This window comes from Pleurodeles waltl, chromosome 12, assembly GCF_031143425.1.
Source record: "Pleurodeles waltl isolate 20211129_DDA chromosome 12, aPleWal1.hap1.20221129, whole genome shotgun sequence".
NCBI classification, from domain to species: Eukaryota; Metazoa; Chordata; class Amphibia; order Caudata; family Salamandridae; genus Pleurodeles; species Pleurodeles waltl.
The window spans coordinates 665,933,908-665,957,938 of record NC_090451.1 but is presented as its reverse complement, the minus strand read 5'-3'; the positions used below and the strand labels follow the sequence as shown (position 1 = coordinate 665,957,938).

The window sequence follows — 24,031 nt, the reverse complement described above, 5'->3', positions numbered from 1 at the left end:
ATATATCAAAGAGCCCGCTCTCAGCCACCTTGACACCAAAGGTCTCATCAGCATCAATCATTAAAGTAATGGACGGTGAATAAACTTGCATCTAAGGCCACACACATGCTTAGAAAACACTGCTAGGTATCAGTATTAACCCTAGATAGAAGACTTAGGGAAATCATTGTGAAAACCATCTTCTGTCCTTGGTAAGAGGTGCCTACCTTTGAGGTTGGAGAATTCCTTAATGCAAATTCTCACTTAGGGGTCTTTTCATTTTTAAGGGGGCTTTTCTTCTCTTCAAAAACATCAGTTGAAAATAAGAGAACACAGGCTAGCTCTTAAGTGTCCTTTACTCGCTAGTTGGAAATGGCTATATTCTGTAGCACGGGCTATTATTCCTAAACCGTTAAAACTTTGCCGATGTCTTATAAGGCTCGGCTGCTATATGAACAGTCAGTAACATGGTACATAAAAGAAGGACTCACAAGAGAGTGCACAGAATGTAGAAAATGTAGAAGGAACACCCTGAACAGGAAGCTTAAACAAGACCACAAACGGGAACTAACCCAAGTGGTTAGCTTAGTTCATTTTTTCGAAATGGGAAGCACCCATAGTAGATTTGTCTGCAATAAAAGTAAATGTAAGTTTTCACACGCAAGCCCATACTCACTGAAATGCAATCACAATCTTCATTATTTTACTCTAAAACTTAGAACGGGCTTTGAAGTCCAAAGAAAGGGCGTTCTGCAGGAAATGATATACAACACCACCTTGATCAGTTTTTATGAACAAATAAATTGTTGCATGGTCTGAATATGTTCAGGTCATGCAGAGCAGCTTCGGTCAGTACAGGGAAGAAAACTGGCTGGGAATCCCCTCGCCACAAATTTGTAGTCCCCAAATACCACATAGTCCCTGGATACAAGAAGTCAGAAAGCTGAGCGAAGGCCAAATAACAATGGTTTATGATCTAGTCAACTTTTGTTTTTAATTACCATAGCAAACATCAACCATCTCGTGGTTGCAACAGGATGGCAGGTCACGGACCACCAGCTCACACACCAGCAGCCACACCCAGCATCTTTGCTATCAATACACCAGGGCTAGGTTTAGAGTCTGCTGCATAAACATCTGCCAAGGGGCGGCATATATACTGTTACTGTATGCACAGTGCATAGACCTCAATCCATTCGTAATGTAGCAGATTAAACACTTGCCCCCTTTAGACAGATGTCCTACAAATCCCACTCTATACACCAGTCTCTTAGTTTGGTCATCTGAGCCTCACTGTTCTCAGTATGCAGAGTGTGACAGACGACTGAGCATTACTGACCAGGGCTAGCTGGGATTTTACATTAAAAGGGATTCTATGAATCAGTGAAATCTAATATTTTCACATCTTGTTGCACGCATGACCCTGATGCTTGGGGCTTAGTTTTTCTATTAGCGGAGAACATCTATTATTCAAATTGCGATGTCTTCTGAATCAAGAGTTCTGTCCCAGATATGAACGTTTCTTACATTCTGGAGTAGGAAGTGTCTTCCAGTTAGTAGGCCTACTCCTTCTTGGTGGCTCCCTATTGTTCTCTTAAACTGGTTTGGCCATCTTTGATTGTAATGTTTTCTGTTTGTGGGCTGTGGTGTGTTCACTTTGATCCTTCTTGTTGCTGGTCTTTGGTTTTGGCAGAGGTCCAACTAGAACAAGATGGATTGGTTCTCATCATCAAAAAGCAATCAAAGCCTTTGGAGTGAGTTCTACTTGGTGCTGGCTGGGTAACAACTCATTCGTCCCAGGTGAGCCGGTGACGATTACTGCCACCGGGCTCACCTGCTGTACAGGGTGATGTGTCAGCTTCAATCTCATACAGGTCGCTTTAATATCAGATAGGTGTGTCATCCTCAACATCAGACCTGCATGGCAACTGCTAACTCGTGTGCAGTCTGTGAGCTCACACGTTTCCCAAGTACAACCTCAGCAGTAGATTATCAACGTGACCTCAGACAGAGTCAGCAGTGACATCAAACAGGAGTGTCAATGGTGACCTCAGGCACGTGTGTCAATGTTGCCACGAGGAAAGAGTCTCAATGGTGACCTTGGGCAGGCAGGTTAAGGGTGACCCTAGGCACTGGTGTCAAGTAAATGCGTCAAGTGTGGCTTTAGGCAGGAGGGTTAATAGTGACCTTAGGCAGGGATGTCAATGATGAGGGGTGGAGATCTGTCAAATCTTAGCTAAGGCAGATGTAACATCTAAGACCCAGGGTGTGAATATTAGTGGTGACTGGCGTGTCAGAAGTGACATCAAACAAACAAAAGGTGATGGGAGGAATGCTTGCAATAAGTATAATCACTAGCAATCACTTTGGCTGGCATTCCAATCTATCATTCTTTTGCCCAACATTGCACCCCAGGTTAGACCTAGCCATATACAAACTAGTCTGGACCTTGCTTCAGCAGGAACAGTACAGCCATCCGTCAGGCTAGGTGCCCCTTGAACATATTGTGTTCCTGTTCAAGAAGGAACTAACAAGTTCATGCTGGTAAAAACATTTAGCACCAAGAACAGCACTGGTGCCATCCATTATGGCAAGATCTCATTTGATAATCATGGACCTTAAAGGACCATACTCCAGATGTTTGGGAGTCTCGTGGGCAAGAGAAAAACAGCAAATGAGAAGGTAAGCTCACTGCCACAAGGTGGCACATTCTCATGGCGCAATCATGGCACATTTTTACATGCTCCTCTGGCTTTTTGGTTTATTTCAGATGTGTTTGTCAGTTAAGCAAAAGTTAGAATTGAAAAAAAAAAAAAAATCTCAGTTCTTAATGAATGTGTTAAAAATTATGATTTATGTGAACTTGTAAAATCTCGAGGTGGAAAGTCAACAAAACCCCAGCTGAGACAAATAGCATATGAAAAAAAAATAAAAAAAGATGGGCAAATTTGCGGAAACAGTTCAGAGATGTGCTAAATAGCAAAAACCTGGCCTGACTGGGTAAGAAGGCGGGGATGAGGCGGGCCCAGCTGTTGCCAGTAGTGGGCACAGCATTGTAGTCAAGAGGGGGACCCCAGCTGCGATAGTGATTCACTTGGGGGGCAACAGCCTCCCAACTCTAGGCAGGTCAATGCTTCTACTAGACATGAAAACTGGTCTGACTGAAGCGGCCAGAAGGTGTGATCCACAGACGTGTTGTGGTCACAAATCTTTACCCATTTTTAATTGAAAGGGACGGAAAACCACGGCGTGGTGAAGCAATTCAGAAGGAAACAACATACCCAGGAGCAAATTCTACAGGAACATGGGATGGGAATTCATTAGGCACAGGCTCCTTGATTTTAAGACGCCACGTTACTAGGCGGCGGACCAAGTTCACCACTCAGGAGTGGGTATTATGTTCCTCCTAAACTTGCGGAGGCCCCCGAGCTAGTGGTTTGCACATAGCAAGACGACGGGGTCACTGTGGAGGGAGAAGCAGTCAAAGGTCGAGAAGTAACCGCAGCGTCAGCACCTTTTAACATGCACCAATAAACCGCAGGCCAGCGGAGTGTAAGACGTTACCAGAAATATAGTCTGTGGCTACCTCGTGGCAGGGACACCGAGAGGCAACAAATGAGTCAAAGGGAGAGTGTCAAACACCACTGCACTCTGCACCACTCCACACTACACCTCTCTACTGGGATGAACTCTACGCCACTGTTCTACACCACTCTAATCTGCACCACTCTATGCCATGCTACTCTGCACCACTGCACTCTAAGCCACAACACTCTGCGCCACTGCACTCTACTCTGCATCACTTTCCGCCAGGCTACTCGGTACCATTCTATACCACTGCACACTGCCACTCTACTCTGCACCACTCTACTGCACTCTGCTTTGCAACACTTTAATCTATGCCACTGTATTGTCGGATGCTGCATTGTACGCAGCTGAATCCTACACCAATGAACTCTACACTATGCCACTTTACTCTGTACCACTGCACTCTATACGACTACACCCTATGCCACTCTACTCCATTATGCACCATTCTAATCTACACCACTGAATTCTGCAATGCTGCATTGAACGCCGCTGAGTTCTATACAGCTGTACTCTACACCACAACACTCTATCCCAACGCACTATACACTAGTCCACTCTACTGTAAGCAACTCTACACGACTCCACTCTATGTAACTCCAATACATGACACTCTGTGCAGCCCCATTCTATGACACTCTGCTCTTCAACATTCCACACCACAAACTTTTAACCACGCTGAATAGCAGTGGTTTACAACATGGCTAAACACATTGGCAAAGTCAATAGCTTTTGCTTAGGAGAGACCTATTGGCTTTGTCAACTCCGTGTTTCTTCAGGAGGCCTGTAGTGCTAGGGCAGACAGTCGCACAGCACGCTCTGGCGGCCCTCCACATCTTTAGGACTCCCAGCCTCGTCTGTGCAAACACAGCGTTCCTTCTACAGGACTCGTTCAGGCTTCCTAAACATTTATTCTGGAAAAACAAAACCATGTGTTTACACGTCGGATCCCGCAACAAATAAATTGGTTAATTTTGCGTCTGGTTGTCGGCGCGTGGATTACGGACCACAAGTAAACGAGGACTATGCTCGGCTCAGCCTTGTCAGTAAATGGATGGCGAGGAGTTGTTTGCACAAGCTTCAACGCTACTTGGAATGTTATATTCTTCATTTTCAGAGCACTCGGGGTCTGGCAAAGAGAGCTTTAGCTATCTCGCAAACTTCATGTTTTCCTGAAAGTTCTCAGTAAAATTGTAAATATATATATCTATATGGAGTGGATTTTCGTCTGGTTTCTTCACCCATTCTTCTATTCAAGTGTCATGCACATGTTGCTTCCGCCTCCGAATGGGATAATGGTTCAATCCACTTCAGCCTGTGTAGGAGTTGAAGTTGTTTGAAATAATGTTCTTAGTACAGTTTGACCTAGTGTGGCTCGCTGTGCTGCTAAAACATCAACACAGTAATGTTTAGTAAATGTATGTGGTGTTGACCAAGTAGCTGCTTTACATATTTCAGCCATTGGTATATTTCCTAAAAAGGCCATTGTAGCACCTTTCTTTGCTGTGGAATGTGCTTAAGGAGCAACTAAGAGTTGTCTTTTAGCTTTAAGGTAACATGTTTGGTTGCATTTTACTATCCATCTTGCTAAACCTTGTTTCGAAATGAGATTACCAGTGTGAGGTTTTTGAAAAGCTACAAATAGCTGTTCAGTTTTCCTGAATGGTTTTATCTATGTAGTACATTAGAGCTCTTTTAATGTCTAATGTATGTAGAACTCTTTCTGCCACATAATCTGGCTGTGGGAAGAAGACTGGCAGTTCCACTGTTTGATTGATATGAAAAGGTGATACTATTTTTGGAAAAAATGTAGGGGTAGTTTGTAGTATGACTTTATGTTTGTGTACTTATATGAACGGTCCTTCAATAGTGAAAGCTTGATTTTCACTAACTCTTCGCACTGATGTAATTGCGACTAGGAAGGCAACCTTCCATTTTAAGAATTGCATTTGACATGAGTGCATACGTTCAAATGGTGGGCCCATAAGTCGCGTAAAAACTATGTTTAAATTCCACAAAGGAACTGGAGGTGTTCTGGGTGGAATGATGCATTTTAAGCCCTCCTTGAAGGCTTTGATTACAGGTACTCTAAATAAAGAGCTGTGCTGTATATTTTGCAAATATGCTGAAACTGCAGTGAGATGTATTTTTATGGAAGAGAATGCTAAATTAGATTTTTGTAAATGAAATAGCATACAATATCTTGTATTGATGCTGAAAGATGGGCAATTTGTTTAGATTGACAGTAATATACAAATCTTTTCCATTTGTTAGCATAGCACTGTGTGGTAGTGGGTTTTCTTGCTTGCTTAATTACTTCAATACATTCAGTTGGTAGTTGTAAGTACCCAAATTCTATAACCTCAGGAGCCAAATCGCTAGATTGAGTGTATTGAGATTTGGGTGCCTGATCTGCCCTTTTGTTTTGTGTCAACAGATCTGGTCTGTTTGGGAGTTTGGGGTGTGGTACTACTGACAGGTCTAATAGTGTTGTGTACCACGGCTGACGTGCCCACGTTGGCGCTATGAGTATCAGATTGAGCGTGTTTTGATGCAATTTGTTGACTAGAAATGGAATGAGTGGGAGAGAGGGAAAAGCGTAAGCAAATATCCCTGACCAATTGATCCATGGAGCATTGTTCTTGGATAGGGGATGTGGGTATCTGGATGCAAAGTTTTGGCATTTTGCGTTTTCGCTGGTGGCGAACAGATCTATGTCGGGTGTTCCCCATTGTTGAAAGTATTTTTTCAGTACTTGAGGGTGAATCTCCCACTCATGTGTCTGTTGATGATTTTTGCTGAGAACATCCGCTAATTGGTTGTATATCCCTGGAATGTATTGTGCTACCAGGTGAATCTGGTTGTGTACTGCCCATTTCCACATTTTTTTGAGTTATGAGGTCGAGTTGGGATGAATGTGTCCCTCCTTGTTTGTTTAGGTAATACATGGTGGTCATGTTGTCTGGACATTCCTGTGAATAAGGAGAGGCTGAAAAGCTTTGAGTGCTAGGAAGACAGCTAACAGCTCTAAGTGATTTATGTGTAGCTGTTTGTGTTGGGCATCCCATTGTCCTTGAATGTTGTGATTGTTGAGGTGAGCTCTCCAGCCAATCATTGATGCATCTGTAATTATGGTCTGAGGCACGGGGTCTTGAAATGGCCGCCCTTTGTTTAGATTTGTGGAATTCCACCACTGAAGGGACATGTATGTTTGGCGGTCTATCAATACTAGATCTTGAAGTTGACGCTGTGCTTGTGACCATTGTTGTGCAAGGCACTGTTGCAAGGGCCGCATGTTTAGTTTTGAATGTGGAACAATTGCAATACATGATGCCATCATACCTAATACTTTCATGACAAATTTGACAGTGTACTGTTGACCTGTGTGTATTTGTGCCAATATATTGTAGAATGCTTGTATTCTCTGCGTATTTGGACTTGCAAGCGCTTTTTGAGTATTTAGTATTGCCCCTAAATACTGTTGTATTTGCGCAGGCTGTAATTGTGACTTTTGGTAGTTTGAGAACCCTAGCGTGTGCATGGTTTGTATTACATAATGCGCATGGTCTTGAAACTGCATATGACTGTTTGATTTTACTAGCCAATCGTCCAGCTATGGAAAGACATGTATGTGTTGTCTTCTTAGGTAGGCTGCGACTACTGCTAGGCACTTTGTGAATACCCTTGGAGCTATTGTTATTCCAAAGGGTAACACTTTGAACTGCTTTCCTTGAGTGACAAACCTGAGAGATTATCTGTGCACAGGATGGATGGGTACGTGAAAATACGCATCTTTGAGGTCTAATGTTGCCATGAAATCGTGTTGCTGAAGTAGTGGGATAACATCCTGTAGGGTTACCATATGAAAGTGTTCTGACAGGATTTGACCTTAAGGAGCCATCCTTTTTGGGAATGAGGAAATAGTGAGTAAACTCCCGTCCCTACTTGATTTTGTGGCACAGCTTCAATTGCTTGTTTGAGTATTAGAGATTTGACTTCTTCCTGTAACAGAGTGATATGGTCTGTGGATAACCTGTGTTTTGGTGGAATGTTTGGTGGAGTTTGTATCAATTCTAGGCAATAGCCATTGCGGATAATTGATAAGACCCAGTTGTCTGTGGTAATGTTTAGCCAATTGTTGTGGAACTTTTGCAGTCTTCCCCCCAAAGGGGAGGTGTGGATTGGAAAGGAATGGCATAAGTCACTGTTTACTTTGTTGTGAGGCTTGTTTTGATGTTTGATATTTTCCCCTGCCTCTGGGGTACTGGCCTCTAAGTGCTTTTGAAACCACCTTGTTGGTATTGAGGTTGGTTGGCCGGCTTTGGTTGTGATGTGGATGCCTCTGCAGTTTGGGCTCTAAATCCACCTCTAAACTGGGGTTTACGAAAGGATCCCCTGTATTGCGTGGTGTATAGTGCACCCATGGCTTTTGCAGTGTCTGAATCCTTCCACATTTTTTCTATAACAGTGTTGACCTCTGGGCCGAAAAGCTGTTTTTGGTTGAATGGCATATTCAACACTGCCTGTTGGATTTCAGGTTTGAATCCTGATGACCTAAGCCATGCATGTCTCCTTATGGTTACAGCAGTGTTGATGGTTCTGGCTGCTGTGTCTGCAGAGTCTACGGCTGACCTGATCTGATTATTAGTGATGGCTTGCTCTTCCTCTACTATCGGTTGTGCCCCTTTTTGTTGGTTCTTGGGGAGATGTTGGATTATATCTTTCATCTTGTCCCAGTGGGCCCTGTCGGATCTAGCCAACAATGCCTGAGAGTTGGCTATTCTCCACTGGTTGGCTGTCTGAGATGCCACCCTTTTCCCCGCAGCATCAAACTTCCTACTCTCTTTGTCTGGTGGGGTTGCATCACCTGACGACTGCGAACTTGCTCTCTTCCTGGCAGCGCTTAAAACTACTGAGTCTGGAGATATCTGTTGGGAAATATAGACAGGATCTGAAGGGGGTGGCTTATATTTCTTCTCCACCCTAGGAGTAATTACCCTTGCTTTTACTGGCTCTTTAAATATCTGGTCAGCATGTTTTAGCATGCCAGGGAGCATAGGAAGCGACTGATATGTTGCATGCATGGAGGAGAGTGTATTAAATAAGAAATCATCCTCTAATGGCTCAGTATGCATGGTGACATTATGATATGTTGCCGCCCTAGCTATTACTTGAGTGTAGCCTGTAATATCCTCTGGTGGTGAAGGCTTAGAGGGATAGCAATCTGGGTTATTGTCTGGAACATTGTCCTGCTGCGAATCAAATGAGTGCGATGGGGACTGCATAGGTGTAGGACTGATAGGAGGAGAGATATGTAAATGTGGAGAGGGAGGAGGAGAAAATTGAGGAGGTGGAGGTCTCTCCTTTGTTTTTGGCACTTTAGCTTGAGCTGTGTAGTGTCCAATTCCTCTTGAAAGGCTAATTTTCTCTTTGGTTTTGGAGGAGGTGCAGTTAAAATTCTGCCTGTTTCTTTATGGATATGAATCCTGGCTTGCCTTTCATCCATTGCTTTCATGATTGGTTGCATTTGTGAGTCCATGCTCCTCAGTATAACTAGGTTTTTTTGTCTCCGAAGCTGGCTTCTTCGGTATCGAAAAAGATGGGGTTGAGGATGGTCTCGGCTCTGAAAATGATTTTTAAGATTTAGTCTTGGAAGAGCGGTGTTAGCTCGGTTCGGGGATGGAGCTTCGGCTCGAGTCTGATGGCTTCAGAGGGGTGGCCTTTTTCGGTGCAGAGCTTGTGGGTTAGTCACAGAGTGTTTTATTTCGGGTCGAGCCATGGCCTTCTGGCAGTAGCGTCCCCAAGGCCTTATGTTTGGGCTTAGATGACACAGGGGCAGGCAAACTCAAGTGCTGTCCTGCTGTGACCGGTCTGTTCTCCTCAGAATCCTGGTCGGAGTTGGATCCTCGAATGGAGACTGCGGTCTGCATGATTTCTTTCTTTCAGATGTTCAGTGCTTTTTGATCGACTGGAAGGATCTGCAGGCCTCGCAATTTTCTTCACAATGGTTGGGGGAAAGGCAGAGATTACAGACTAGGTGTTGGTCCGTATAAGGGAATTTAGCGTGGCACCGAGCACAGAATTGTAATGGAGTTCGATCCATGAGGCTTCCATGCGGTCGGCCTGACCAGGCCCGAGTTGGGCATGCGCGCGCCCCGAAGGGAGAGTAAAGATGTTAGTTTCGACAGTACGGAAGTGTCGATCGAAGGTGTAATGCAATTGAAACAATACAGACGAGAAATGAAGAGTTTTCAAGCTTTTCCGAATCGAACTATCAAGAGCGAAAGGAAACATGTCCGAACCCAATGGTGGAAAGAAAACAATCTAACAGAGTCGATGCCAATGCGCAATGGAGCCGAAGAGGAGGAGTCACTCGATCCTGTGACTCGAAAACACTTCTTCAAAGAAAAACAACTTGTAACACTCCGAGCCCATACTGGCAGACGTATGCATAGCATGTGTATCTGCAGCTACACAGGCCATCGAAAATATATATACTTTCTTATTTTTTGATTCATTTTAATATTATTTTATTTTGTAAAGCAGTCGTGGACCCCATGAGTTGGCCTCGCCGACCCTCGGGGATCCTACAACTGCATGTTAAAAAACATTGTTTTGGGGGATTTCACCTAGGCCTCTTCATCCATTGGTCTGGTGTGGTGAGATTCACAATTTTATTCTGCCCTCCGGTGCATACAACAGTGTGGGCCAACCCACTTCAGCCATTGGCTAACTACACTGTAGCTGATGCCACTCTGCACTTTCACAAAGAGCACACACCAACAAAGTAGTTCCCTTCAGTACCAAAGTGTGCTTTCTGAAGGCAAAAAATACCTATTTGCTTTTAGAAAATGCTTATTATTTATATCGATGAGGACAAAATAAGCATTCATTATTCCACAGGGGGTGGAATTTAATCAAATATCTACTTGTCGATGGAACAGGTTGCTTCATAAATCTACTTTTCCTTTTTTTTTTTAAATCTAATTGTTCCTTTGGTGCCATGTAGTGTGGCGACAAATTATAGCAGCAATCTCATTATATAACAGCTCTGATAATGGCTTCTCCAATAATGCCAGAGCTAATACTATAGTAGGGCTTGAATACTAGCAGTTTCCTTATTTTGCCATCTTTCCGCAGATCTACAAATTGGGGCTAGCGCTAGTGGTAAGCAATAGTTCCAGGGTTGGAATGTCTTTTTGAGTCTGTGCCAACCTATTAACTTCTATGTTATAAGGGTGTTCACCAGCTCTTCTCTAATCAATTCCTATAATGGGAAAGGTTGGAAACTTACTCCTGACAAGGGTCAGAAGTAACATTGCTTCCAGGGTTGGGACGAAAACGGTTAAACGGAAAGTGAACTTGTAAATGGTCAACAGATTTTCGCATGAACAAATCTAAACATGCATATTTGCTTGTGCTAAAACGCAGTTTACAATTTTCTTTCTAGAAGTACGAATTTCTGATCTATATCAGTAAACTCTTGTGAAATCATGAAATAAGTAAATCTTCAGTAATGCAAAGTATTATACCCTGGGTGCACTTTTGTGACTTCCTTAAAGAATTGGGCCCCTAATTAAGTCTGGAGTTAACCAAGACATGTTGTTTAATTAAAAGTGTATGTCTCTCTCTCTCTGTCCATCTATTGATTGGCTTTCCTGTGTGTGAACCTACCTGCAGAACTCGCTCCTACTCTTCACCTGGATACCCTCACGGGTGACAAGTTTCCCATTCTACAAACCCACATTACATTATGATTGCTATCTGCTCTTTCACAAGGAGCACATTGACACACAAACTGGTTTTGTTCAGTGCCAGGAGCTACTGTGGCAATGTGTGCTTTTTGCGACCAAAAAGTATTTTTTACTTTTAGCTAACATCTGTTACAAAGGTAAGGGCCCAGCAGCCCCCACAGAAATAATGTTTTACAAAAGCCTTGTCAAAACAAAACATTGATTGATAAAAGCAAAAAAAGACTGACAACCAAAGTTGGAGCTATTGGCTCTGCCAATGATTGTTTATTTTCATGTTTCCCATAATCTTGTTGAAACTGGTTACACTACTGTCAATTCATATTTTTTGGAAAATACTTCCATGCATTAACATATTTTACAAAAGGATGCTTCAAAGAAATGGTACCTAAAATGTTAAAGTTGCTTAGCAAAGTGTTTTCTTTCCTGGTTGCATTTTTTGTGAACATTTTATTTTGAAAGCAAATAATCATCAAGCTTCTGCAACTATTTGGATCTAATCAGAAACAATCCTGGGAGCATTATACATAGCCTCATATTTTTAAAAACTTTGCAAACATGTGTATGTATTTTTTTTTCTTTCTGGAACCACTGGCAGTAGTGGAGTCCAAGCTTACATTTATTTAGAGCACTCACCCAAATAATAAAGGCTTAGCCTTTAATGAATCATAAATACGTTTGAACAGCATTATCATTGGACGCAAACATTCCCTCAACTGCAGACAATTCCCTTCCTACTGTAATTTGGCAACCAAATGGTTTGTGCTTCAAGGTGATGGGCCTACTCGCCGCAAGGACAAAATGAACCTAAAAACATTTTCTCTTTGACCCTAAACAATATGTCCTCATAGTTGGGCTAAAGGAATGCCACATCCCTATTCCAAAATGTTTGCAGCCAATACCAGAACAATTAGCTTTGCCAATGCTTGGCACTGCTTTTGTGACGGCCCGGGAGCTGCACACAGCTACAAAGCTGCTCATTAACTACTCTCCCAGCAGTTCATTTCTTTCCCTACCACTCCTCTCTATTATTTTTCTTTCTGTTCTTAATTCTCTTTGCAAGAGTGCAGCACCTGCACAGAGCTAATAGGCAGCACACTGATTTTAGTTTGTGCCGCGTAACATGCGGACTCTATTTTTACTTTTATATCCATTAACCACTTGGAAAATTAAATCAAAGCAAAAAAAAAAAAAAACACAGAATACTCCACAATAGCGTCCAGTGCATCAACATGCATGTTCACATATGCGGGAGGTCAGTTATGTAGGCGTGATCACGCATGTGCAGCCATTTTGGAATGTTTTTATCATAAACTAAAAAGGCGATCTAGATATGCATGGGCACGTAAGCATACTTATTAAGGGGCACGTTGGAATTTTCATTTTATGGAGCAAACGAGCACTGGCAGGCCAAATAGCTCTATTCCTCGGAATAAAACGGGAGCCCTGTTGGTTTTCCCAATCCTTCTTTTAATAAAAAGTTTCACCTCGATGTTATTTTGTAAGTAAGATAATATTTGAATAGCCTTCCTGGAAACGAAATACCTTTACGCCCTCAGTGAAACACCAGGAACCTCCTAAGAGGAGGAAAGGAGTGCCACCTTGGGTGTGCCCATGTCACGCAAACGAGTCTAGCACTGGCGAGAAGCATCAAAAACATGGAAAGCATCTTTTATAGGACTTGTGACATGATGCTCCTGCGCAAGAAAACTTACATATCAAGGATGATAAAATGCGGAGCAGTGTGACACAAAGCTATTGCTCCAGACATTGTCACATCTATAGCTGCAGTCAGTATGTCTGCAGTGAGTGGGTGCGCAGTGTTGTGCTTCTTTTCACCTTGGTGGTACAAAGAGATTAGGCAGGCCTGGCAGACTGCCACAGGATGACACCTCTTTATGAGACAATGTCTTGTAAACAAGACTGTTCAATTATGATCTACTCCACTATAATTTGCTAAGTACCTCGCAGGTGAAACGTGCAATCTGGCCTTTGTGTTGGGCGAGCTTGTTTTCATTTCAGACATGCTCTGTGACAGCTGAAACCCGGGTGCACTTCAGCATTCAATAAATACAACGAAGCAAGGTTGAGTTTCGCTTCTTCTAGCATTTCCCAACGCCAACCAGCTACCCACAGTTCAGTTACCTCTTGGGCAAGCCAGAAGGCTTGCATTAAGTGTCAGATATAATATAGGCGGAGAGGCAGCCCCAGATTACTAATACGAAGCCCAGGCGAAATTTTCAAACGCACGTGTAATTTCGCTAAGTACCGGTTTAGCTTATGTGAAATTTCACCATTACTCCCCATCACAATTATGCTGCATTGGTGGTAAAATTCTAGGACAGGACTGGAGAACGATCCAGAACAACCACAAAGTGAGGGGCTCTCGTTTACCGAACTTGTGTTTTTGTCGCTATGCATCCTCCTGTCCAAAATGGAAATCAAGTTACACAAATTTTGCAGACCCCTAGCAAACTCTCTGCAGTCTAGCTGTGATTCTGGGTCTTCACTGGGGCTGGTGCGGAATCAGCACAGCCGTTCCCCGAAATGCAAACCCCAAAACTGCAGCACTGTCAGATGTCATAGGTACCAGTTAGTCCTATATCTCACATTGCCTCTGCAAGAAAACTGGCAAACATGAGAGGTGAAGAAGTAACGCAGATAATATAGTTCTTAGGGCCATATTTATACTTTGACGCACAACTGCGCCAACGCAGTTGTGCGTCAAAAAATTTAACGCCGGCTAACGCCATTCCAAAGCGCCATGCGGGCGCCTTATTTATTGAATGACGTTAGCCAGCGCTGCGGACTGGTGTGCGTAAAAAAAAAAAAGACTCACACCAGGCAGCACCGGCGTAGGGGAAAATGGAGCTTGGGCGTCAAAAAATGGGGCAAGTCGGTGTGAGGCAAAAAATCTGCCTCAACCCGATTTGCGCCATTTTTTTTTTTACTCCCAACCCCCATTGAAATGACTCCTGTCTTAGCACAGACAGGAGTCATGCCCCCTTGCCCAATGGCCATGCCCAGGGGACTTCTGTCCCCTGGGCACGGTCATTGGGCATAGTGGCATGTAGGGGGGCACAAATCAGGCCCCCCTATGCCACAAAAAAAAATAAAAAAATTACTTACCTCAACTTCCCTGGGATGGGTCCCTCCATCATTGGGTGTCCTCCTGGGGTGGGCAAGGGTGGCAGGGGGTGTCCCTGGGGGCATGGGAGGGCACCTCTGGGCTCCTTCCGAGCCCACAGGTCCCTTAACGCCTGCCCTGAGCAGGCGTTAAAAAATGATGCAAACGCGGCTGGACGTTATTTTTTTTTACCCGCCCACTCCCGTGCGTCATTTTTGCACGGGAGTTTAAATATGGCGCACAGGCCTGGGAGTCATTTTTTAGAAGGGAACGCCTACCTTGCATATCATTAACGCAAGGCTGGTTCCCCCTTCTAAAAAAATGGCGTACATGGTGGAACTTTGATCTATAAATATGGGGCAGTGTTTGCGCCGAATGTGCGTAAAAAAAAACGACGCAGAGTATAAATATGCCCCTTAATTTGCAGGGTGGTAAAACAAGACAGATCAAATTTGCCAATATACAAAAGACAGAGTACCACCTTCTGAAGTCAATACTGTTTGCTTGATTAATAAGGCACATATGGAGCGCACTTTGGCCCCGATTTATACTTTTTTTGCGCTGCATTAGTGTCATTTTCTGACGCAAAAGCAGCGCAAACTTTTTGCGCTGCTTTGCATCAGAAAATGACGCTAATGCGGTGCAAAAAAAGTATAAATCAGGGCCTTTGAGCCTTAGCACCTCTCGGCACTCACCCTCTTATATTGGTGGCACTAGATTAGAGGGAAATGTATGTAAACAACACCGTTTTGGTGTCTGTTTTGAACCTGTTGGTACAAGTCTGTAGCCAGAGAGCTGATAGCGATTGCATTCTATACATAGAGACCTAGGAAAAACACTATTTTCCACCCAGTGCTGAAAAGAAGAAAAAAAAAAAGGAGTCCGTGTGTGTGTGTGTGTGTGTGCCAGGGCCCTCATCGGGAGGCCACTGCTGCTTGCACCGTCCATTGTCCCCGACAGAGCTGCCAATGTGGCAGTTTAGAGTAAAAAAAAAAAAAGACTAACCAGATTAGCATCATTTTATGGCGCTAAACCTACCATGCCACATGACTCCTGCTTTAGAAAAGGCAGGAGTCACGCCCACCACCCCAATGGCCAGCACAGAGGACAAGGGTCCCCTGGGCATGGCCATTGCACCCTGTGCCATGTATGGGGCCCATTTCAGGGCCCCATATGGCACTTTAAAAAATAAAATGCAATCTTACCTGGGATGGGGTCCCCCATCCTCCGCAGTCTCTCTGGTGTGGGTGGGCGTGCCCCTGGGGACTGGGGAGGGCACCTGCGGGCTTATTCCATGGTGTTCCACCATGGAAATAGGCCCACAGGTCCCCTAACGCCTGCCCTGACCCAGGCTTAAAAAAATGGAGCAAAGCAAGCTTAGCCCCATTTTTTGACCCCTCTTCCTTGGCACCATTTTTACATGGGAGTATAAATATGGAGTTAGGGCCATAGTCATTTTTTGCACGGGAACACCTACCTTGCATCTCATTAAGGCAAGGTAGGTTTCCACTTCCAAAAAATGACTTTAACTCTAAATTTGGCGCTAAACGGGTCTAGCACCAAAGTATAAATATGGAGTTAGTTTTGCACCGAATTAGAGTAAAAAAAAAAAAAAGTGACGCTAATTCAGTGCAAACAGAGTATAAATATGCCCCTTAGCATCAAAATATGACGCTAATCTGGTTAGAGTCATTTATTTTGACTCTAATCTGCCCAACGTCCTTTTCTTGTTTACGCTAGCCTACCCTTTGCACCGGCTTGCACCATTCCATAAATATGGTGCCCAGCTGGTGCTAAAAAATGGTGCAAGCCGGTACAACAGTTTTTGGTGCAAAACTGCGTTAGTGCAGTTTTGCACCAAAAAGTATAAATAAGGCCCTTAGGGGCATATTTATACTCCGTTTGCGCCAAATTTGCGTCGATTTTTTCGACGCAAATTCGGCGCAAAACTAACGCCATATTTATACTTTGGCGTTAGACGCGTCTAGCGCCAAACTATGAGTAAAGAGTGTCATTTTTTTGCGTGAACGCCTTCCTTGCGTTAATGAGATGCAAGGTAGGCGTTCCCGTCCAAAAAACTGACTGCGATGCAAATGCGTCGTATTTATACTCCCGGGCAAAAATCACGCCCGGGAGTGGGCGGGCCAAAAAACCCCGCATTTGTGCCTCTTTTTAACGCCTGGGTCAGGGCAGGCGTTAAGGGACCTGTGGGCTCAAAATGAGCCCACAGCTGCCCTCCCATGCCCCCAGGGACCCCCCCTGCCACCCTTGCCCACCCCAGGAGGACACCCAAGGATGGAGGGACCCATCCCAGGGACATTCAGGTAAGTTCAGGTAAGTATAAAAAAAAAAATATATATATTTTTATTTTGGCATAGGGGGGCCTGATTTGTGCCCCCCTACATGCCACAATGCCCAATGACCATGCCCAGGGGACATAAGTCCCCTGGGCATGGCCATTGGGCAAGGGGGCATGACTCCTGTCTTTACTAAGACGGGAGTCATGTAAATGGCGTCTGGGCGTCGTTAAAAATGGCGCAAATCGGGTGGAGGCGATTTTTTAGCGTCAACCTGACTTGCACCATTTTTAAGACGCCCTAACGCCATTTTTCCCTACACTGGCACTGCCTGGTGTACGTGGTTTTTTTCCACGCACACCAGGCAGCGCCGGTCTGCTTGCGCCGGCTAACGCCATTCAATAAATACGGCGCCCGCATGGTGCTTCAGAATGGCGTTAGCCGGCGCAAAAATGTTTGACGCTAAACTGCGTTAGCGCAGTTTAGCGTCAAAAAGTATAAATACGGGCCTTAATGTTCCAACAGGGAACCTAACACTGCTGACTATGGGGATGGCACCCAGTGATTTTCCTAGGGTAACAAATGTAAGAGGCCTGTATCTTATCAATGTCAGTTATCATTGAAATGATTCACTGGAGTCAAGGGTGAACCAATAAGGCACAGGTGCACTGCGAGGCCACTGGTTGCCTCCTACACCGCGGAACATGGATTTTGGTTTATGACCTTTAAACCATGAACTCTCTAGAACCACGCATCACATATTGATTGTTCAAATTGGTATTGCATCAGAGAGGCAAGACTTGAGCAACAGGCCCCAATCCAATATCCTAGAGTGGTGAATGCTCAGCTACATGTAATTTTAGTATAATCAAAAGGCCTTGGCTGATGCCACACCTAAAATAGGATCATTTGACTTTCCATTTTTGGATCAAGCCTACCAGACAGCATATAGCTGTCTGATTGCAAACAGCCCATTTTGTATTTACCGAGAGCTTTTGGGTGATTGACAGACCATCCATTGCTTAGTGTTTGTTTTAAAGTCACTCATTTCCTTGCTTCTTACTTAATTTCTTTCCTTGTCCATCTTGCGTTTCTCCCTCCCTTGCAGCTCAATGTTTTTACCATCTCACTGATTGGCTGGCTTCTGTCCTTTTTCTGATCAATTTTAGGGAACTATTTTTCAGTTCCCTTCTCCTGTAATCTGCTCCCTAAAGTGGTGCAATGTTTCTCTCTTGTACTGCTCCAACCACACCCCATTTGCTCAGTGTTCTTAATGACCTCATGTGCCTCGCCCGCTCCCTGTGTTGCTGTTATTTTTGTGTGCTCCTGCTTTCTAGTGAGGTTCTTTCATTGGCCCACCCTTCTCAAGTTTTCCATCGGCGCGCTCTGTGTTCTTCACTCCATGTACTGTTGTACAACGCAGCCCCTACTGCTCTTTCCTTCGTGCAAGTTTTAAAACGTACACGTCTGTCACCTTGAATCAAGAAATCAAAAATTAAAGCAAATGGCACCAATGTCTTCCCACAAGATTGCATAAGCATTGTGATGCAGAAGCATGCATGCTCTCATACAGGCACGCACCAGTGGAGTGAATTAAGTACCAGCAGCATTTGCACCACTATGGCTTTTTTTTTTTTTTTTTAACTATTTACTTACACAATTTTGCACAGTATCAAGGGAAAAAACAAAATGGTGTAGAGCACCTCCAAAAGCTAAAAACTGTAGGTCAAAGAGGTAAGCCCTAGTGACTTTGCAGGAGCTGGTTTTAAAGGTCTGCATGCCCTGTGATAAGTGGAACTACATCATGTGAGCACCTGCACACAGTTGAATAACTGCAGGGCTATTTTTTTTAATAAGTTGTTTATTGTCTACTGAAGCTCTGCCTAGGCGGGATCTGAGAGGATTCATATATATCACATACATCATGGGTACTCACATTCTCCCAGGTGCCACAGTTTGGTCCGTGATGTGGCTGAGGGCCACCTTGATGCCAGCAGGGTGGCAACTGGAGGGCGGGCAGGAGGTTGTGGTAAAGTGGTTGTAAGGGAAGTGAAGTGTATACATGTAGTCTCTGAACTGCACAATGTGAAACCAGAAACATGGGTATAAACCACGGCTTCTCCACTTAACCAAATTGCGTGATCCTAGGCAAATGTTTTATTTCAATTTTCCTCCCTTTTCACATATAAGAACCTTGAAATACGTCTTTAGGGTGTATGTTGTATAAAACCTTCTGTGTCTGATTTAAGACACCATAATGTTTTTCATGTTTAATAGAAACCCAGGCCTCCCAAAAAGTTTGCATATCAACTGACTTGCCTCCTAGTTCACAGCTCACATTGTTGTCAGGGTGTGGGGGGGAGGCGGGGGATGAAAGTTTCTAAATTTATGTTTGAAAACTATCACTTTAAAAAATACTTCTGAATGCAGTGATATAATCTTATGTACTAAGGTGAAATGGTTCTGCTTGTTAATGAAATGCACTTTTTGAATTTCAATCAGATCATACTTTTATATTTTTGCTGCCAAGATGTCTTTAATAATGAAGGTGTTTTTCAAGTTAAGAGTTCCAGGATACCCCAGTTACTCCCTTCCTTTAACTTCAAGTAGCCTCCATGTAAATACTTGCCCATTTATTTAACAATTTTTAGTACCAGTGCCCAGTCGAACAAACAGCAGAACAGTACAGCTGCTGACCAGGGGACCGTATGTAAATGGCAGGAGGGCCGCACCTTCAGTGTCACTGACACATTGGGGCATATTTATACTCCGTTTGTGCCGAATTTGCGTCGTTTTTTTCGACGCAAATTCGACGCAAAACTAACTCCATATTTATACTTTGGCGTTAGACGCGTCTAGCGCCAAAGTTCATGGAGTTAGCGTCATTTTTTTGCGTGAACACCTTCCTTGCGTTAATGATATGCAAGGTAGGCGTTCCCGTCTTAAAAAATGACTCCGATGCATATGCGTCGTATTTATACTCCCGGGCAAAAATGACGCCCGGGAGTGGGCGGGTCTAAAAAACCTGCATTAGCGCCGGATTTTAACGCCTGGGTCAGGGCAGGCGTTAAGGGACCTGTGGGCTCAGAATGAGCCCAGAGGTGCCCTCCCCTGCCCCCAGGGACACCCCCTGCCACCCTTGCCCACCCCAGGAGGACACCCAAGGATGGAGGGACCCACCCCAGGGACATTAAGGTAAGTTCAGGTAAGTATTTTTTTTTTTTGTGGCATAGGGGGGCCTGATTTGTGCCCCCCTACATGCCACTATGCCCAATGACCATGCCCAGGGGACAGAAGTCCCCTGGGCATGGCCATTGGGCAAGGGGGCATGACTCCTGTCTTTGCTAAGACAGGAGTCATTTCAATGGGGGTTGGGAGTGAAAAAAAAATGGCGCAAATCGGGTTGAGGCGATTTTTTTGCCTCAGCCTGACTTGCACCATTTTTGGACGCCCATACTCCATTTTCCCCCTACGCCGGCGCTGCCTGGTGTACGTCGTTTTTTTTAACGCACACCAGACGGCGCCGCTGGCTAACGCCGGCTAACGTCATTCAATAAATACGGCGCCCGCATGGCGCTTCAGAATGCCGTTAGCCGGCGCTAATGTTTTTGACGCAAAACTGCGTTAGCGCAGTTTTGCATCAAAAAGTATAAATATGGGCCATTATATATAACAACAGGGGAGGTCAAAAAAAGTCATACACATTGGGATAAACTGAAGTTAGGAAAGTTTAAGTTGCTGGGAGATGTGCTGACAAACTTGCACTGGCTTCCGGTAGCTCAGCGCATTAAATTGAAATCCTTATGCCTTGTGCCTAAAGCTCTGCATGACTCCGGGCACAATACTCTAGAAGGAAAATTTACCTTCTATAAACTCCGACCGTCTTGGAGGTCAAAAGTGCTGTTCCTTTTAAATACCCCAAACTTTAAACCATTTAGCCTAAGAAGCAGAGAGCCCAGCTCTCCAGCCGTAAAATGTTGGAATAATCTGCCTTTTTGATTCACGAAAATAAACTACACTTTGTAAATTCAGAAAGCACCCGAAAACATGGATTTTTTTCTGCAATTGAAAATACAGCTGCATTTTATAGTAGTAATATTTCCTGGGGGAAAAAAATGATTTTAGCGTCAAGGCTCCTCAGGGCGAGCTAAGCCTGCTCCGTGTTAACGTTTCCAGCTCATCTCAGTGTTCACTGTGTGACAAAACGGGTCCACGCCGGGGCCCGGGCCTTGCTTCTCCCCAGGCTTTGCTGGCTTACCTGCTGGCTGAAGGCGGACGACCACCGCCTCGTAGGCTTGTCACAGTTTCATACCTGCATTTGAATTTCACAACCAGGAGAATAAATAGAAACATAACACGGAAAGGCGTTTTTTTTTTTCCACTTGCCAGTACCTACTTTGAACAAAATATAAGAAGGAAAAAAAACACTTTAAAATGCGTCCAATGGCTGCCCTTATCACCACTAGCTGATAAAGAGAGGCAGAAAGGTCATGCTGAAAACGAATACAAATGATTTCATATAAACATCTACTAAGAATCGTATCCAGGCCTTTGCAGGATCTTAAAACGGGAACCGATAGCCCGCATTTTCCTCTAGGAAAGATGGAAACCTTTCTTCCTGTGTTGGAAAGAAGATGCTCGGACCCCTGGAGACCACTGCTCAATAAACAGCGAAGGCGAGAAGCACGAGAGGGCAGTGAGCGGCAGAGCCTGTGGGGGCCGCACCCCATCCTTCTGGGGCGCCAGCGGCACACAGCAGGTCAGACTAGGCTCGTGTTACACGTGGTGCTGGGCCTCAAGGATCCCTGCACCGCAGGCCGGGGGGGCGAGGCTCATGGCCGCTTCACCGGGGAAGGAAACAGCGCCGGACCCTGTGGATAAAAGGGGGAGCGAGGGCAGGGGCCGCCGTGTGAGGCGGTGAAACACCGACATTCAGAACCCCCCATCCTTCTACTCCCGTGTGCTCACCTTAATACCTTTGCTCCCACCGCACCGTACGACCCCCGTCCTTCTGCGTCTGACCTCGCTTACACTTGCGGAAGTCACCGTTTTAGGTTTGTGTTTTTTTTTTTTTTTTTTTAAAGCACTGAAGTGGATCACCTCGTCGCACACTTACAAGGCCATGTGGTTTCCATCCCTATCCTTTTTTTAGGATCGCCCCCACCTCAAGGCCTTAAAGTGTGGGATGCTATCGCTTGACCCTCAGGTAAGAATGGCCTAAAACTGTCTGGCTAGTCTTTTTTATTTTTTAATATATGACAAGTCTCCCAGGTCCATGCGGGATGTGCTACTCCAGTCCAGTTTTCACCTGAGACTTGTAGTCTTATTTCTCCCATTATAAAGCAGGACTGCAAGTTCCAGAATTCAAAGTAAACCCTGGAGTGAAACTTGACAACTACCAGATTCCAGTCCCAGGTTTTTGTGTGACAGCCTAATGCATTCTGGGTGTTGTAGTCTTGCTTTGCTGCTATTTAACGGATTAGTCAAACACACCTAAAATTAGTCCTTTGTAGGTTAAAATGAGAGGCCTGGAGATAGTGAGTAAATTTAGCACTGGTAGTGGGACCCATTAATAAGATTAAGCACCTAGGCGAGAAGATAATTATCGGTCCGCCTGAGGCGGGAATTGAACCCTGGTCGCAGGCCAGATCTCTGCATCAGGGTCTGCCACTCTAACCATTGTGCCACACTTCTCCACTTCCCTCCAGAGTAATGATCTGGAGGGAAGTGATCACCCTAGTGATGTAAAAATATTTACATATGCATTTTTTTTGGGGGGGGGGGGGGGGGGGGGGGGCTGTGATCAGCACGCTTCCTCCATTTGTCTGCTCAACTGTCATTGATGTTTTATTGTGGTCACCATAGGGCAAAACAACTCCACCCACTGCCTGTCTATAATGTGACTGGTTGCATTTTTCTGATCACATATGCACAATTGCATGAAAAGGAATCCACTTTACTGCCTAGACTAGTGTCCAGGCCTGCTGGGCTACTCCCTCATATTCATTTTTATTTGCGTTTTGCTTGTGTTTGAAAATAAATTAACATTTTATGCTCACCAAGGCCAGACCTGTTAGCTTTGGCAATGTCTCCTAATATTCCATTGCCCCCTTGCCACTCTCATTCGCTGAAGTATTTTTCAGTCATATTCTTTTGATATGTAACTTGCCAGCTGCATAAAGGGAAATGCTAAACACAGATCCCAAACCTGCCAATCAGCTGCTGCCATCCGGAAATGGGGCAACAGCCTTCATCTCAGTAAAAAAGGAAACACTCTTCCTTAGTCAATCTCCTATACCAGGGTCACACCTGTGGTGGCCTCACGAGCGGGACAGCCTATGCCAGGTCACTCCCTGTGTAACCTTGGAGTCATCATTAATGGATTAGCATTTGCATGTTTAGTGATGTGGAAGCTTCTTCACGCATACTGACGGGGAAACCATGCTGCAAGCTGCCATCCAGTGACTAATGGACTACGGACACTCTTCTCCTGGGTCCACCATGGTACCTGCTGGCACAGCTCCAGGTAGTGGCTCGTCTAACACTGGGTCTTGCCCAACTTGACCCTATCTCTAACCACCTGGAGTCTCTTCATTGGTCCTAGGTGGGCAAACAAGCTCTATTCAAATGCCTACACGGGCCCACGTATCTTAAAAACAGGCCTTTATTTCACTGGGCACATATTTAAGGGGCACATCCCTTGTAGATAGTTATGTTCCTTCTCTTATTATCAGTATTTCTAGAATCAAAAGAAGTCCTATCAAGGGTCCGCTCTTTTCACATATGACTGGTTAAGCCTGGGACACACTTCCAATCTTGTACCTTCTTTCAATAATCACTTGCGGTTTCAGAAACCTCTGAAACGTTATCATTCTCTCTTCCTTTCCTATATGTTCGAGTCTGGCACTAGGACAACATTTCCTCTGTAACTGCGCTCTACAAATAAACAGGCTACGCTCGCTTCCTGCTACCTGTCTTCCTATACGTTACCCTATCACTTCCCTCGGTTCACCAGCTCGCTTGTCTATGAAACCTGAAGATGTGACCAGGTTCAGAAAGTAGTACATATTAATCCAGCGCGGTTCCCATGCTTCTCTGGTACCACTATTTACTGAAAGTTTTTTTTTATATATACATTGAGCTTGGGGTAGGGTGACCATGCGTCCCGGATTTGCCAGGGACAGTCCCGGGTTTCACTTGCTGTCCCAGTAGATGTTGGCAATTTTGGCTTATGTCCCGTTTTTTTTTTTTTTTGCGGGGTTGGGGGGGGGGGGGGCGGCTGAGGGGTT

General features: G+C 44.6%; 1 protein-coding gene and 1 long non-coding RNA gene across 3 annotated transcripts in view; one reads left to right on the top strand and one right to left on the bottom strand.

The window, feature by feature from the left end:
* Positions 1 to 21,770, bottom strand: part of LOC138268641 (uncharacterized) — a 441,513-nt gene extending 419,743 nt beyond the window's left edge. Inside the window, exon 1 of the long non-coding RNA XR_011200041.1 lies at positions 21,711 to 21,770. This is a non-coding gene — a long non-coding RNA (uncharacterized lncRNA). The remainder of the gene's footprint in view (positions 1 to 21,710) is intronic.
* Positions 1 to 24,031, top strand: part of TNFAIP8L2 (TNF alpha induced protein 8 like 2) — a 163,665-nt gene that overhangs the window by 120,036 nt on the left and 19,598 nt on the right. The gene's annotated exons all lie outside the window — the stretch shown is intronic.